Consider the following 16,598-nt stretch of genomic DNA (forward strand, 5'->3'; position numbering starts at 1 on the left):
TTATTTCAATTTCCAGGAGTGTATATAATATGAATGTCAATTGGATATTTGAATTTTACGTGCTGACAATAATGTTCAGTTTACTTCATCCTCACTGCCAGGTTTTGTGCTTGTGCACTGACACATTTGGCAGCAAAGAACTAGTCGCCAACAGTCAATATGTCAGCTGCTACCATCACATGTGTGTGCACTCGTTTTCTTAGTGTTGATTTCACACTGAGTGTCACACTTTGACCTGAGCGTCACATACTGAAGAATTGCCGTGGTGTCTGTCTTCATTCTTGGTGCAGAGAGTGTGTGCTTATTGTTCAAAATCCAATACTGTGGCAGAAGATCTCCATTTTTACAGCCTGGATATCATTATTACCCATTGCACTCACATTTTCAGTGGAGAGAACCCCAACCAACACCATCCGTCAGTGAGGTAAGTACTGGCTCGAACAACTGTAGTTCACTTGCTAATGTGTCATGGGTTGTGAGTCATGATACTCAGAAATTATTTTGTTGCACATGCTTGTTTGTATCATCCCCCTTGACCATCCACATGCTGAAAGACAAGTACAGCCATCCAAAACATAGTATAAATTGCTTGTCTTTAAAGTTCATTTCTTCATGTGGAGTTTGGGTTCCTATGAAAATTCATAGAAGTATTGAGTTACAACAATATACATAACATGATAGCTTATACCTATGGCTGACACTCTATCCACCACTTCTACTATGAATATAAATTTCTTAAGTTTTAAAATGTCATAAAATTTTCATCAACAGGGTTCTGTTACTAAATTTTGCTTGTTAGTTTCAACATATCTTTGTTCCCATTATATATATAAATTAATTACATCCACATTCTCCTGATACAATACAAGCATATGATACATTTATGTTTCACTTTAAAGACAGGCTTTTAACACTTAGACTAATGACCTCAGATGTTAAGTCCCATAGTGCTCAGAGCCATTTTTAACACTTATTGGAGCTCATTTTTTCCTTAGGTAGAGGAGGGAGAAAAACACTGGAAAGAGGGCTTAAACATTACACATTGCTGGCCTAACTATGCTTGGCGCTGTCTGCTTTGTTTGGGAGGGAAGAAGGGGAACACTCATCTACTGGTTCAAGGATTTATGAGGAAATGTTACTTGTACAGTCATGGACTAGTTGCCAAGGAACTTTCGTATCATGAATATAATGTGTACTGACTAGTCACTCATGTAGTATCATGTTGTTTCTTCATGTACTAGTGCTATTTACTACAATTCACATGTAGCTTAGTGTGAAATATGAAGTTTTAACCATCATAGACTTATCTTTCTGAAATACATAAAAATGTCATTATTATAGCTTTCATGTGACACGATAAAAATTAATTGGTTTTTGCAAAATCTCATGCTTAAATATTTATGTGTGCTCAGCAGTGAACAGGTACTGACAATTGTCAGGGAGATACACTGTGATGATGCATATTTCATTTTTCATTTCCCTTATGACCTCTGCATAAATATCCTTATACTAAATTGTGTACTAGAGGAATGGCCTGTTTCTTCATTTGGTACCTGTTACTCTCAATGTAATTCTCTTCTTCTGTGCCATGATGATGCACTGGTTGCTGAAAGAAAAAAAACTTTTAAACCAACTTAAAACTAATTGCATTACATAGCTTGGTGGCTACTAATGCATTTGGTCACTGCATGCATTGTCAGATATTTCCATACATTGTTTAAATTCATAGACATTTGTTTATTATGTTATCCTTTACGATCATTTATCCTGTGAAGAGAATCATCTGCCATCTCTTACAGTATTTTGTCATTTCTCCTTAGCTTAGACATCTTGTATAATATTTCTTATGCTTCCTTTTTCTTGTAAATATGTTGTATATAGCTTAGTATTTGATTAATATAATGGAAGGAAACATTCCACGTGGGAAAAATTATATATAAAAACAAAGATGAGGTGACTTACCGAACAAAAGCGCTGGCAGGTCGATAGACACACAAACAAACACAAACATACACACAAAATTCAAGCTTTCGCAACAAACTGTTGCCTCATCAGGAAAGAGGGAAGGAGAGGGGAAGACGAAAGGAAGTGGGTTTTAAGGGAGAGGGTAAGGAGTCATTCCAATCCCGGGAGCGGAAAGACTTACCTTAGGGGGAAAAAAGGACAGGTATACACTCGCACACACGCACATATCCATCCACACATACAGACACAAGCAGACATATTTAAAGTATTATTATTATATAGTATTATAGTATAGTATTATAGTATTATATAGTATTATAGTATTATAGTATAGTATTATATTAGTATTTGATTAAATCTCTGTGTACATACATCAATAGGTTCCTTAGTTCTTAGGCAGCAGATGTATTTGTGTAGTATTTCTGTTTACTTTGTATTTAAGTTAAGTACTTGTACATATTACATTCCTATTTGGTTGCACCTTCTGCCAGTCTGTTGTGGGTGCACACAGGTCAATGCCTCCTCTCCTACTACAGATGTCAGTGTGTATTGTTGAGTGCAGACAGCTGAGCCATAAGCTAATTTTGTTTATACCTTTGCTTTGCATCAAGCGGTGTATTACTTCTCATTGTTGCTAATTTTATACCTATGTGTGCAAATCAAAAGAAATACTTATGCCTATACACATTACTTTATCTTAAAATACACTCCAGAAGAAAAATTACAGTTAGAGTTATGTGCACTATGTACAATTATCTTGTGATAGAAAGAAAAAATGTTACCTAGCTTCATCATTCTATAAAAGCTTTTATAGAATGATGAAGCTAGGTAGCATTTTGTCTTTCTATCACAAGACAATTTTATATAGTGCATAGATTTTATATCTTTGTGAGGATGCAGACCATTGTCTCTCCCTGTTTTCTCATAAGACTAATCTATACATCCCAGGGTATGCTATTTTGGAAATTACATATGGTCCCGAAAAGAGTAATTGCCACTTTGTATTCAGTTTGCTAAATTTTGTTTATTTATGGTGTGTCCATAAGAGGACTCATTGCCCTTCAAAAAATTGTGTGACACATTCTAGTTTCTTATTATAAATTTTCATTCTGTACTCGGCCCTGTTTTCTAGTGTAACCATGGCTTGTTTGATTTTGTCTTGTAGCGTCATTTCTGTAGTGGGTGCCTTTGGTATGGGTGACTCCCATTCATTCATTTGTTTTCTTTGGAACATCAATTCATGTGTTTATGTGGGTTGTATATCCCAATAAATCAGTTAAATTCCTTAAAGACTTGTTCTAATGGGCTTGCTTCTTGGTGAAAAAAGCTTATTAATATGTGCTTTATGCCCTGTGAGGTCAAAAACTGCTTCCACTTTTGCTCAACAAAATGTGAAGCATTATCAGTTAGTAGTACCTTGGTTTACCCACTCTTCTCAAATAGTCTCCCTCAATTCTTATTCTGATATTTGTGGCTGTTGCATTTTTAATGGCATACAATTTGATATGTTTCGAGAAAATGTCATATAGTGCTACTATGTATCTTACTCCTCTTTTACTTCTTGGATATGGACTAACTATGTCCAAGGATACTATATTTAGAGGGTTTTTTGTTGGTATTGGGTATTTTTCAGTATATTTTGACACATTGGATTGTTTTGTTTTTTGACATATTGCACGTTTTCTTAATATCTGTAGGACTCGCCTTCTCAAATTTGGAAAATAACAAAGTGTAGCAATTTTTTCAGTACATTTGCCTACTCCATAAGTCCCCATACTCCAAGTGTGTGTCTTACAAATTTGTCGACATAATCTTCAGGAATATACACACACCACTGAGCAGACTTTTCATGTTTTCCATGAAACAAAATACCCTTGTACTTCTGATACCAATTACTTACCTTTCCACCTTCATATTGTGTAAGGTTTTGCATGACTTTACTCCATCTGTGATCTTGTTGGTGTATAATTTTCATTTGCTTCCAAAACTCATGGTATTCAGGCTGTTGTGATGTACGTAATGTAATAACATTCTGAGTTCTGCATCTTGCTCAGTTAATTCACCAAATTCCTCTAAGCCTTGTGGTAACTGAGACAAAGCATCTGCAATAACATTCTGACTTCCTTTAACATAAATGACCTTGAAATTGAATTCTTGTAAGTATAGACACCACCTAGCTAATCTACAGTGCAATAGTTTACATGTTAGAAGAAATGACAGTGACTGGTGATCACAGTACACTTTGGTATTCTTACCTCACAAAAATTATTCAAACTCTTTAAATGCACATATTACAGATAAACTTTCCTATTTTGACACTTTCTGCATCTACTAACGTGTGACTAGCAAAACTGATGACCTTGGGTACTTCCTTACCTACTTCTTCTCGCATCTGGAACAAGCACGCCCCAGCCCCTGAGATGAGGCAACTGTGCATAGACAAAAAACCGTGGACATATCAGGGTGGCTAAGAATATTTGCATTGACTAATGCCTGCTTAATGTTATTAATGTCCTCTAGACACTTATCATCACATAACCAATGCCTATTTTTTCATAACAATTTGAGCAATGCATCACTGTTCATCAGTTACTGTAGTACAAATTTACAAAAAAAAAGATGCTAGTCCTAAAAGGCTTTTAGTTGTTTTTTATTCCTAGGGGCTACACAATTGTGTATGGCATCAAGTTTTTTTCAGATCAGTTAATATACCTTGTTCTGACACATATCCTAAAAATTTGATTTTTTCCCTACCAAAACTAGACTTTTTAAAGTTGGGTGTTACACTGTAATCTGCAAATTGTTGAAGCACCAGTTCAATGAGAATGATACTTCATAACCAAATGGATGTGGCTATTAGCATATTGTCTATGTAAACAGTGACTTTGCTAAGTAATTCTGGTACTAAAACCTTGTCCAATGCAGATACAATCACACCTGCACAAAGGTTCAGTTGAAAATGTAGAACACAGAATTCATAACTTCTGCCACCACAAACTAATGCTGTATATTTTTGACTTTCTTCCTGGAGCTTTAGGAGCCAGTAGGGCATCTTGAGATCAAGTATACTGAAATATTTTGTATTTTAAAACTTTAGAAGCTGTTCATCCAAGTTGTCTGGTCTTGTGCACTGGTTCTTTTATCTTATTGATACCTCTAGTATCGAGAATCGATCTTACAGAACTGTCTTCTTTATTTACTGGTAATATTGGGCTACAATGTGGTGAAAATGAAGGTTGTATACTTCCCCATTTAATCATACAATTGATCCCTTCCCTTACTGCCTCTCATTTTGCCAATGGAAGAGGATAAGACAATACAAAAAATATCTCACGTGGATAGACTTCAAATTTCTATTCATAGTCTTTGATTACTCCTGGCTCCTTACTGAAAACATTGGCATACTTAAATAACAAGTTAGAAAGTTCTTGTCGTTGCATTTCATTTAGTACCTGTTTCTGCTCGACCATTTCATAACTAACCTCAGTGTTTGCTTCTTGTTCAGTATCAAATTTGTTTGTGAAATATACAGCTGGAAAGGAATATTGAGCCATTACATTTGTTTTTGTTACTTTCATCAGTTATTCTGACTAAATCAATAGAAAAAATCCAAACCATAACATAAAAGTTGCATTTACCATTACCTATGCCAATCTGTGTTTTGTATGTTCTAAATGTGTCCATGTCAATAAGACAATTAACTATAAGTTTGTCAATTATAAGAAAGTTGCACTTCACTGTAAAATGTTCAATTTGTAATAGAACAAATGCCTGATGCTTAACCAATGTAGTCTTACTACCTGTAGCAGTCTGCACCTTGCAATTTGGTACAGGAAATCTATGGAATTTGCCTATCTTCTTCAATTCACAAAAAAATGCATTTGATATTAGGTTGGTAGTTGAACCTGTATCTAAAATTAACTGTGTCAATGTTAAATGTTTTCATCTTAATGATTGCTTGTACATGTTCTTTCTTGACTTTATCTACTATACCTAACTCATACTGATACAAATCATCCTTGATGTCACCTTCTTTATCAAAACTTATGAAACTTGTTTGTAATTTTGCTTCATGCCCACTCCCTGAGAGGTCAATAGCCTGGGTCTAACTATAACCGGTTGGTGTTTTCCGATGGTGTAGTGTGACTTAATTCGTTACCTGGAGAAATTTCAGTTAGTTGCACTGTGTGAGTACTTTTTCTTCCATTCCGTTTCTGTGCTCATTACCTCTGGGTAGCCAACTTTGCTATTGTGTGTACCATAGTAGCTGCATTTTTAGATGACATTTTACTGACTGATTTACATAAGTATGTTGTTGATGTGCCTGATTTTCTGTTGCTCTATTGGGTTCAGGTCTTTCCTCATAGATTAAATCAATAGAATTGAGCACTGACAGAAAACAGCCAGTGTCATGCTCTGGCATTGTGACTAATTTTTCTCTAATGTGTGATGGTAAACGACTTTTTCTAAATTTTTAACATGTCTACCTGTGATACTGGGTTCATCCAGTAGCTTGTCTTGTTCAGGTATTTTTCAAAGTACCCCACATGGACTACTGTATTTGCCATTGAATTGTGCAGGGTTGAAAACCTCACATCTGAGTCTTTCTTGCACCGCCTCAGACCAGTATTTGTTGAGTAAAACTCATTCAGATCCAATATAAGTGTTGCAATGTTTGGCCACTTCAGTTTCCCATAAAAGCACATCACCTTCGATACATCCCATGACAAATCTGATTTTCTGTGCTTCCGTCCAGTTGCATGGAAATACATGATGAAAAGCACTGATAAATACTACGGGATTTATTGCCTTACCTTTAGTAGTGAATATAGGAAACTGTCGATGTCTCAGCAAACCTTTGCCTGCAAAAATAGTTTATAGACATGTTGCATTTTTGATTGTATTTACGTTGTTATTTTAGTTCCCTTTAATCCCGGATGGAAATTGTTCAGATATAGGAGTTGTGGGTATGTTTACATTTTGCACTCTACAACTGTCACTGGTACCTGCTATGGGACTCGTGACAATTTATGGATAAATACTGACAGGTTGTGGTTTGTTCGCTGTAGCCTGTGTATTATTTACATGCATATTTTGAGATCTGGTAATATTTTCTTCTAAAAGATTTCAGATCTTCTTGTCTTGTAGGTTAATGTATACCTTGTTCATGATTTCATTTTCTTTTTTCTGAATAGCCTTTCCTACTACATCTGTGTATAACTTACAATCTGTTACCAACTTCTGTGCAATGGTATTACCCTTATCTAATTTACCTGCTTCAGCTTGACTAATGACATCACTCAGATTTTCACTGATTTTCTCTCTTTCCTTCTTAGCATATGCTGAGTCAACCTCAAATGTTGCAACCCTTAAAGTAACCTCTTTTACAGCTGGAGGTACACTTTCATAGTCTTTATTTAGTTTGTTAACGACAGTGGCTACCTTTCTTACTGTTGAAACCAACTGGCTTTGTGTGGCTTCAATGTTTGTTTTTGCATCTGTGATTTTCTTTATCTTTTGCTCTACTATATCACAATGGTCATTAAAAGAATCTACCTCCCATTTTCTCTGCAATGTTACTGTTAACTTCAGGAAGTACTTCATGCTTTACTGGTGTTTTCGCATCATTCAATTTGACGTTGATTTCAACAGGAAATATTTTTGGTAAGTCTTTGAATTCCTGTGAGACCATTTCTTGCAACTCCTTGAATACTTTTTTGTTCTTGCTTCATTGCATTTAGAACTTGTGTAACAGTATTTTGTGGCTGTTTTGCCATTTTCATATCTTGTGTCAAATTACCAAAATTGGTGTTCATATTGTGTTTCATATCATCAAATTTCTATTTTATGTTAGATAGTAACTGCCATTGCAGTGCTTCAGTTGTACTACTGTGGTTGCTGTCAGCTGTACTTCCCAAGTTAATGTTTGTGTTGGGACCAAGTGGTGTTTGTAACTTGTTGCCAAAATTCATATTGGAATCACTCTCCAATGTATCATTCATGAGCGGTATGTCACTCTGGAAGATGCATGACATTGCCTCGTCAATTGTAAACATTGTGTCATCAAGGCTGTTCTGCTGCAGAGCATCGCTATCATTTGTCACTCCTGTGGCACTCATCTCTGAGCTTATTAAAATTCCTGCAGCAGGCATGCATGGCACCTGAATTTCAATTGTTCAATCATGCAATTCTAAGCCATCTTGTCTAATTGCGTTTTTGCTATCGCCATCAACAATGGACATATTTTTTCCTGCCATGTTGTATGAATACATAAAAAAACAGAAATTTCACAAAATTTTTAAAATTTCATACACTAATTATTACACTTAATAAATGAATTTACATAATATCAAACCCTGTTTTATGTCTATTATGATGTGCAAACTATTGTATTGCAATTCTTTATGTTTTTGTGACAATATGTATCACACTGAATAATTTCTGTAAATTTCTTGCAAATTAAACCCAAGAAGGGAACACTGAGGAAAAGGTTTCTATCTACATCAAAAGAGGTGCTACCAAGTGTAACCATGCAAGAACATGAAAAGCCATCCTATCTTTGCTGCGCCGAACAAAACAGCTAACTACTGAATATTTTTACTTAACCTGCATCCAATTCTTATTCCTTTCCAAAATTTCTCCTCAATTTTTGCCTTTTTGCAATACTTGCTCCCATTGTGATTCATGCAAACAGAAAACAGACAATTAGTTTTTATGACTCATAACAATGTCATAAAAATTTCTTACTATATCAATATTTAACCAACACTACCCACAACCGGTGCCCTGAAGTCCTGTCGCAGATGCCAGTTGTGTTGTAATAAAAAAAATAAAATAAAATAAAAATGTATTATTATTGTTAGATTAGGTTAGATTAATTATTCATTCCATAGACCCACAAAAGAGGGGATCCTCCTGGGTGTGGAACATGTCAGATAAACACATTACAAAAAAGTAATTAGAAAAACTTGAGTTTCATTAATTTTAATGATCCTCAGCCAATAAACAGTAAAATTATGTACATGAATTAAAATTAAACTTCTAATATTTACAGGTTTAATACTTACATCTGCTTTCATTAAGTCCATCATTCACACAGTAGCTAGTTACTTGGCTATTACAACCAAGTGTTGTCAAAAATTGAAATATAAAAAATTTTCATTAAAATGGTCTACTGCAATTCATGGATGGAAATTATGCTTAAATTGTGCCTTGTCTCAAACTAAACTCTTAATGGTTGCTAGTAACATTGAAAATATGTATTGCTGAATACTTGAAATATTACTGTATCTCGTTGCTACTGATCAGAACCCCTCGGAGAGCATTAAAGATAAACACCAGTCCTAATTGCCTGATTGTAAAGTGACCTGTTTCCAAATTACATACAAAAATAACCACTATTTCAGTATGCATATAATTCGAAAATGATGCTTTGCTAATTAACATCGTTCTAATGTGAAAAACACAATATAAATGTGAAATTAATACTGTAACTAATCAAAAGAAATGTAGGACATGGTCAGGATCTACCAGTAAACATATCATTATAAAATTACTATAGCAAATTAAATAGAACATATAAATAAAGCATGTTAATTGAATCTCCGATATATGTTAATTCAGGTGCTAGTTGATTTGTTATAAACAAATTTAGAAATGTAATTGTTATCTGTAACATAATTAGTCAGAAAATGATATATTAACTCATAACTAAGTTGAAAATAGGTTCACCTTGTTCAGCACTGAGATTGTAAATTTTTAGCAATGTGCATCTCATATTCGGTTTAATTTTTAATTGTAATTTTACATAAAATTGTAATTTTCATTGTCTGTAATTGTTAACAAAAGTATAAATAGAGGTCACGCAGGCACCATGGGGCACTCGTTTTTTTGGCTAGGGTTGCGAGCAAATGTATTGTCGGCTCACTCGTTTGTTGATTGTTGTGAACTCTGTGTCGTTTGATGTCAACTTTTGGTACATGTGATGTAACTGGTACAGTTCACCAGGCTAGGAGACCAGAGTCCTGGAAATATATTGGTGTTAAAACTGCACTGTACTTTGGAATTTATTTGGGAGTCTTCCGCAATCCTTTTCGTAGGCTGCACAGCGACGAGACGAATCCAGGAATTTTACAACATGCCGAGAACTAAACAACTCTCACTGTTGGTAGAACTGACATGAAAACAACAGCACATCGACTGGGCATTTCATTCAAAAGTCAAAACATTTGCATCGCAGAGGTGGGAAAATACAAACATCTCATACTGGACTCCTTACTGGGCAAGAGTAAGTGATTCTAAATCTTTATGTATATTGTTCTTATTCCTATTATTGATACTGTGTACATCTACATCTACATCTACATCCATACTCTGCAAGCCACCTGATGTTGTGTGGCGGAGGGTATCTTGAGTACCTCTATCGGTTCTCCCTTCTATTCCAGTCTCACATTGTTTGTGGAAAGAATGATTGCCGGTATGCCTCTGTGTGGACTCTAATCTCTCTGATTTCATTCTCACGGTCTCTTCGCGAGATATACATAAGAGGGAGCAATATACTGCTTGACTCCTTGGTGGAAGCCCATACCAAGCTACTGAGTGTCTCTCTCACACAGTCTTCCACTTGAGTTTATCTACCATCTCCGTAACCCTTTTGTGATTACTAAATGATCCTGTAATGAAGCGCACTGCTCTCCATTGGATCTTCTCTATCTCTTCTATCAACCCTATCTGGTACAGATCCCATACCAGTGAGCAGTATTCAAGCAGTGGGTGAACAAGTGTACTGTAACCTACATCCTTTGTTTTCGGACTGCATTTCCTTAGGATCTTCCAATGAATCTCTGTCTGGTATCTGCTTTACCAACGATGAATTTTATATGGTCATTCAATTTTAAATCACTCCTAATGCCTACTTCCAGATAATTTATGGAATTAACTGCTTCCAGTTGCTGACCTGCTATATTGTAGCTACATGTTAAAGGGTCTTTCTTTCTATGTATTTGCAGCACATTACACTTGTCTACATTGAGATTCAATTGCCATTCCCCGTACCGTGTGTCAACTTGTTGCACATCCTCCTTCATTTCAGTACAATTTTCCATTGTTACAACCTCTCAATATACTACAGCATCATCCGCAAAAAGCCTCAGTGAACTTCTGATGTTATCCACAAGGTCATTTATATATATTGTGAATAGAAACAGTCCTACAACACTCCCCTGTGGCACACCTGATATCACTCTTGCTCCGGAAGACTTCTCTCCATTGAGAATGACATGCTGCAATCTGTTATCTAAGAACTCTTCAATCCAATCACATAATTGGTCTGATAGTCCATATGCTCTTACTTTGTTCATTAAACAACTGTGGGGAACTGTATCAAACACCTTCCAGAAGTCAAGAAACACAGCATCTACCTGGGAACCCATGTCTATGGCCCTCTGAGTCTCGTGGACGAATAGCGTGAGCTGGATTTCACATGATCGTCTTTTTCTAAACCCATGCTGACTCCTAAACAGTAGATTTCTAGTCTCCAGAAAAGTCATTATACTTTAACATAACATGTGTTCCAAAATTCTACAACTGATCAACGTTAGAGATATTGGTCTATAGTTCTGCACATCTGTTTGATATCCCTTCTTGAAAACAGGAATGACCTGTGCCCTTTTCCAATTTTTGGAACACTACACTCTTCTATAGACCTACAGTAAACTGATGCAAGAAGGGGGGCTAGTTCCTTCACTTACTGTGTGTAAAATTGAACTGGTATCCCATCAGGTCCAGCGGCCTTTCCTCTTTTGAGCAATTTTAATTGTTTTTCTATCCCTCTGTCATCTATTTTTTATTGATATCTACCATTTTGTCACCTGTGCGACAATCTAGAGAAGGAACTACAGTGCAGTCTTCCTCTGTGAAACAACTTTGGAAATAGACATTTAGTATTTTGGCCTTTAGTCTGTCATCCTCTGTTTCAGTATCATTTTGGTCACAGAGTGTCTGGACATTTTGTTTTGATCCACCTACCGCTTTGACATAAGTTCAGAATTTCTTAGGATTTTCTGCCAAGCCAGTACATAGAACTTTACTTTTGAATTCATTAAACACTCCTTGCATAGCCCTCCTTACACTACATTTCGCTTTGTGTAATTTTTGTTTGTCTGCAAGCCTTTGGCTATGTTTATGTTTCCTGTGAAGTTCCCTTTGCTTCTGCAGCAGTTTTCTAACTCGGCTGTTGTACCATGGTGGCTCTTTTCCATCTCTTATGATCTTGCTTGGCACATACTCATCTAATGCATACTGTTTGATGGTTTTGAACTTTGTCCACTGATCCCCAACACTATCTGTTCTTGAGATAAAACTTTTGTGTTGAGCTGTCAGGTACTCTGAAATCTGCCTTTTGTCACGTTTGCTAAACAGAAAAATTTTCCTACCTTTTTTAATATTTCTATTTATGGCTGAAATCATCGATATTGTAACCGCTTTATAACTGCTGATTCCCTGTTCTGCGTTAACTGTTTCAAATAGTTTGGGTCTGTTTGTCACCAGAAGGTCTAGTTTTCAGATAATGCACTTAGAAAAATTTCACTAGATTCTTTGTCCATGCCACCCATTATAAACATTTGAGTCTTCCAGTCTATATCTGGTAAATTAAAATCTCCACCCAGAACTATAACATGGTTGGGAAATCTATTCAAAATATTTTCCAAATTTTCCTTCAGCTGTTCTGCCACATCAGCTGCTGAGTCAGGGGGCCTATAGAGACATCCAATTACCATTTCCAGAATGAGACTTTCAGTTTGCAGCGGAGCGTGTGCTGATATGAAACTTCCTGGCAGATTAAAACTGTGTGCCCGACTGAGACTCGAACTCGGGACCTTTGCCTTTCGCGGGCAAGTGCTCTACCATCTGAGCTACCGAAGCACAACTCACGCCCAGTACTCACATCCCCCAGGCTGTGGCTAAGCCATGTCTCCGCAGTATCCTTTCTTTCAGGAGTGCTAGTTCTGCAAGGTTTGCAGGAGAGCTTCTGTAAAGTTTGGAAGGTAGGAGACGAGATACTGGCAGAAGTAAAGCTGTGAGTACCGGGCATGAGTCGTGCTTCAGTAGCTCAGATGGTAGAGCACTTTCCCGCGAAAGGCAAAGGTCTCGAGTTCAAGTCTCGGTCGGGCACACAGTTTTAATCTGCCAGGAAGTTTCATCCAATTACCATGTTTGAGCCTGCTGACCTTCACCCAAAATATTTCACATTTTGGATCTCCATCAATTCCCTTCAATACTATTGCACTTTTTATCGCTATAAACATGCGTCCCCCTTCACTGTCCAGACTGTCTCGTCAGTATACATTCCAATCTAAGTTTAGAATTTCATTACTGTTTACATCTGGTTTCAGCCGACTTTCTATCCCTAGTACTAGTGGGCAATGTGACCATTTATTAATGAGAGCAGTTCTGGGACCTTTCTATAGATGCTCCTGCAGTTTACTATTACCACATTGCTATTGTCATTCCCTGTTGCAATTTGCCTACTGCTACCTTATCGCTTCTCAGGAGGCGTCTTCTCGGGCCTAGGGTGGGAATTCTCTAACCTAAAAAACCGAGATGTGCACTCCACACGTACTCTGCTAGCCTCGTAACTGCTTCCTGCATGTAGTGCACACCTGACCTATTCAGAGGGAACTGATAGCGAAGGTCAAGAAATTTGCACTCCACATCTCCGTAGAATCATCTGAGCCTCTGGTTTAAGCCTTAACTAGACTGCCAATTCACTAAAGGCGGCTGATAATTGGCTAAACTGTGGTTACTAGACTCTTCTTGTTGGAAACAATGAAAATAAGCACTAACTGTATCTGGACTGTATTCAAAACAAACACGAAATCTATGGAACACTATTGCTAGTACTCAAAAATTAAAGCTTCCTAAAAGCAAAAACACATGGAAAAAGAAGTGACAAGTGAGAAAAAAACAGTTAATACTTAAATTTACATACCTTGCTGCACAGGAGATGTGAAGCAGATAGCAGTTATGACCAAGCAGTTACTTGGAGAAAGAGATGTATCATTTACAACAAACCTCATTAAGGAATAAAAATTCAGAGAAGCTGTGGTTAGTATGCCCAATTGTTTGAATAGGTTTCGACATGATGTTCTTGGATTAACACTACACATTACTCTTATTATACACTTCTGTACTCTAAAAATTTTTTCTCGATTTGTGGATTAAACTGAAACGTGATACCATATCACATAATGGAGTGAAAATATGCCAGTTTTTTAAATATTTATATCTCCTATGTCTGACATCATTCACATTGCAAACACAGACATGTTTAGGTGCTTTAGCAGTTCATTAGTATGTTGCTCCCAACTGAATTTATTATCTAGTTGTAATCCCAAGAATTTTGCACTCTCAACTTCTCATATTTCCATGTCATCATATTTTATACACACACTAGAAGGAAATCTCTTGGAAGTTCTGAACTGCATAAATATTATTGAATATGCATATGAAGACACATTTTTGTAGGATATAATAAAATTGCATTATTAGAAATGTTCTGTGCTTATTTGAATTTTTCTTGGCTATCAGACTTCGCTCAGATTTCAGTTGTGGTTGCAGGCAGCAGATTCCAAGAACACCATCACTTGTCGTAATCAAGAAAATCCTCATCATATGGTTTTCACTTCACTTCAATAAATAAAAAATACTTGATACTGCTGTTCAATATACTATAATTCATGCACACATATGATACATAAAACTCTTAATACTTCATATTTAAAATTGCACATCTTCATCCTCCCTCTACATATGAGTGAGAGAGTGTGCGAAAACAAAAAAACTGTACAAATAATTGAATGAATGTTTTTTTCGTTTGTCTGTGCCTTATCGTGCATTCATTATTAACGAGTTCACCAATTCTTATGTTAGACTGTTTTTTTTTTTTTTTTTTTTTTTTTTTTTTTTTTTTTTTTTTTTTTTTGACTTTACAGTATCCTGGGAGTCTTTCATCATGTACCTACACAACAGTTACTTCATGTTCATGAACATAGTACTGTGTAAAAATTTATGATGTGATTATAAAAGTACAGCTAACTATAGGAGCTATAAATACTGAATGAGGGATGCTTCTTTTAATAAGAAATATTGTACAAACATTTGATGACATTCATACAATGTACATTGTTTTATGCCTGAATAAATAAATTAAACATCCATGGCTACTTCAGGGTTGATAAGAGATATCAGTGGTACTTTGCTTTAAAGAAAAGCACAATTCTATTCCCTATAAAACTGAAATAGATGAAGAAGTTTATGCAAAAATATAACATTGAGTCTGTGATGTAGCAGTATTAGCATCACACAAACAGTTTTGATCTGACTAAACTTCTGTTTCATCCAAAAAGTGTAAATCTAAAATTGAAATGCTACCATTGGCTGTACTGTGAGTAAATACTTACTATTTTATTCATTATCTTAAAGAAAATTATGATTTTTTTCTTCACTAAAGCTACAGATTTTACTCCCATTGTCTTATGAATGCAATATATTGTAAGCATGTTCTCAAAACAATTTCAAGAAATCCACTTAAAAATTTTGTTTTAGTGCACTTTGAACTATATAGACTGATATTTGCATTCAATACTACCAAACTTCATAACAATAAGTTGAGTAACACCTATGCAGCTTACCAGTACTTGGAGCCCCATGAAATACAATGCAGGCACTATCACTTTGCTGATTGATTGATTCTGGTTCCACTTCAGTTTGTTTTAATGCATCCTTAATGGGATCTTCAGCAAACAATGGCAAACCTTCATCTCTACGTAGTTCTTCAATGCAAGCTGGAAGCAAATATAATTATATAGAACACTGTAGCCTTTCTTTCAGTTTTAGAATATAAATAACATGATGAAAAAAAGTTGTTTCCATTATTTCATCCTCTTTTACCAACTTGTTTCATGTGGTTTGTCTGTCTTGGCATTGTCAACAATGTTCAGTTGACTTGAAAGGATGATTGATAATTTCACAGGGTTGCCACAAGTTTCCCCAAGTGAAATCACTCATATTTCCCTGATTTCCAGACACGTTCTAGCATTGTTCCCTGGAAAACTCTGAGATTTCAAGGGTGCGTAAAGACATAAGTTGACAAAAAAGCAGTGAATTCTGTATTTTTAAATGTGTGAGCAAAACTCTTAAGTACTAACATCAAAATCTTTTGTAATGAACTGTATTTAGACGGAGAAAGTAAGCCAAATGGGCTGCGCAGGATTAGCTGAGCGGTCTAAGGCACTGCAGTCATGGACGGTGCGGCTGATCCCGGCGGAGGTTCGAGTCCTCCCTCGGGCATGGGTGTGTGTGTTTTTCCTTAGGAAAATTTAGGTTAAGTAGTGTGTAAGTTTAGGGACTGATGACCTTAGCAGTTAAGTCCCATGAGATTGCAGACACATTTGAACATTTTTGAACAAGCCAAATGGTATGTGCGCTTCATTAAGACCATGGATGTTATTTATTTCAATAAAACGAAACACATTTGGTGACTAAAATACGCATTTCCTTGGAGTCACAAGACAGATTTAAAATACTTTCACTGACTTCAAAATTAAACTCAGAGGAAAGTAGGCCTCTTGAAA

This window comes from Schistocerca piceifrons, chromosome 4 (assembly GCF_021461385.2).
Source record: "Schistocerca piceifrons isolate TAMUIC-IGC-003096 chromosome 4, iqSchPice1.1, whole genome shotgun sequence".
In the NCBI taxonomy this organism is placed as follows: Eukaryota; Metazoa; Arthropoda; class Insecta; order Orthoptera; family Acrididae; genus Schistocerca; species Schistocerca piceifrons.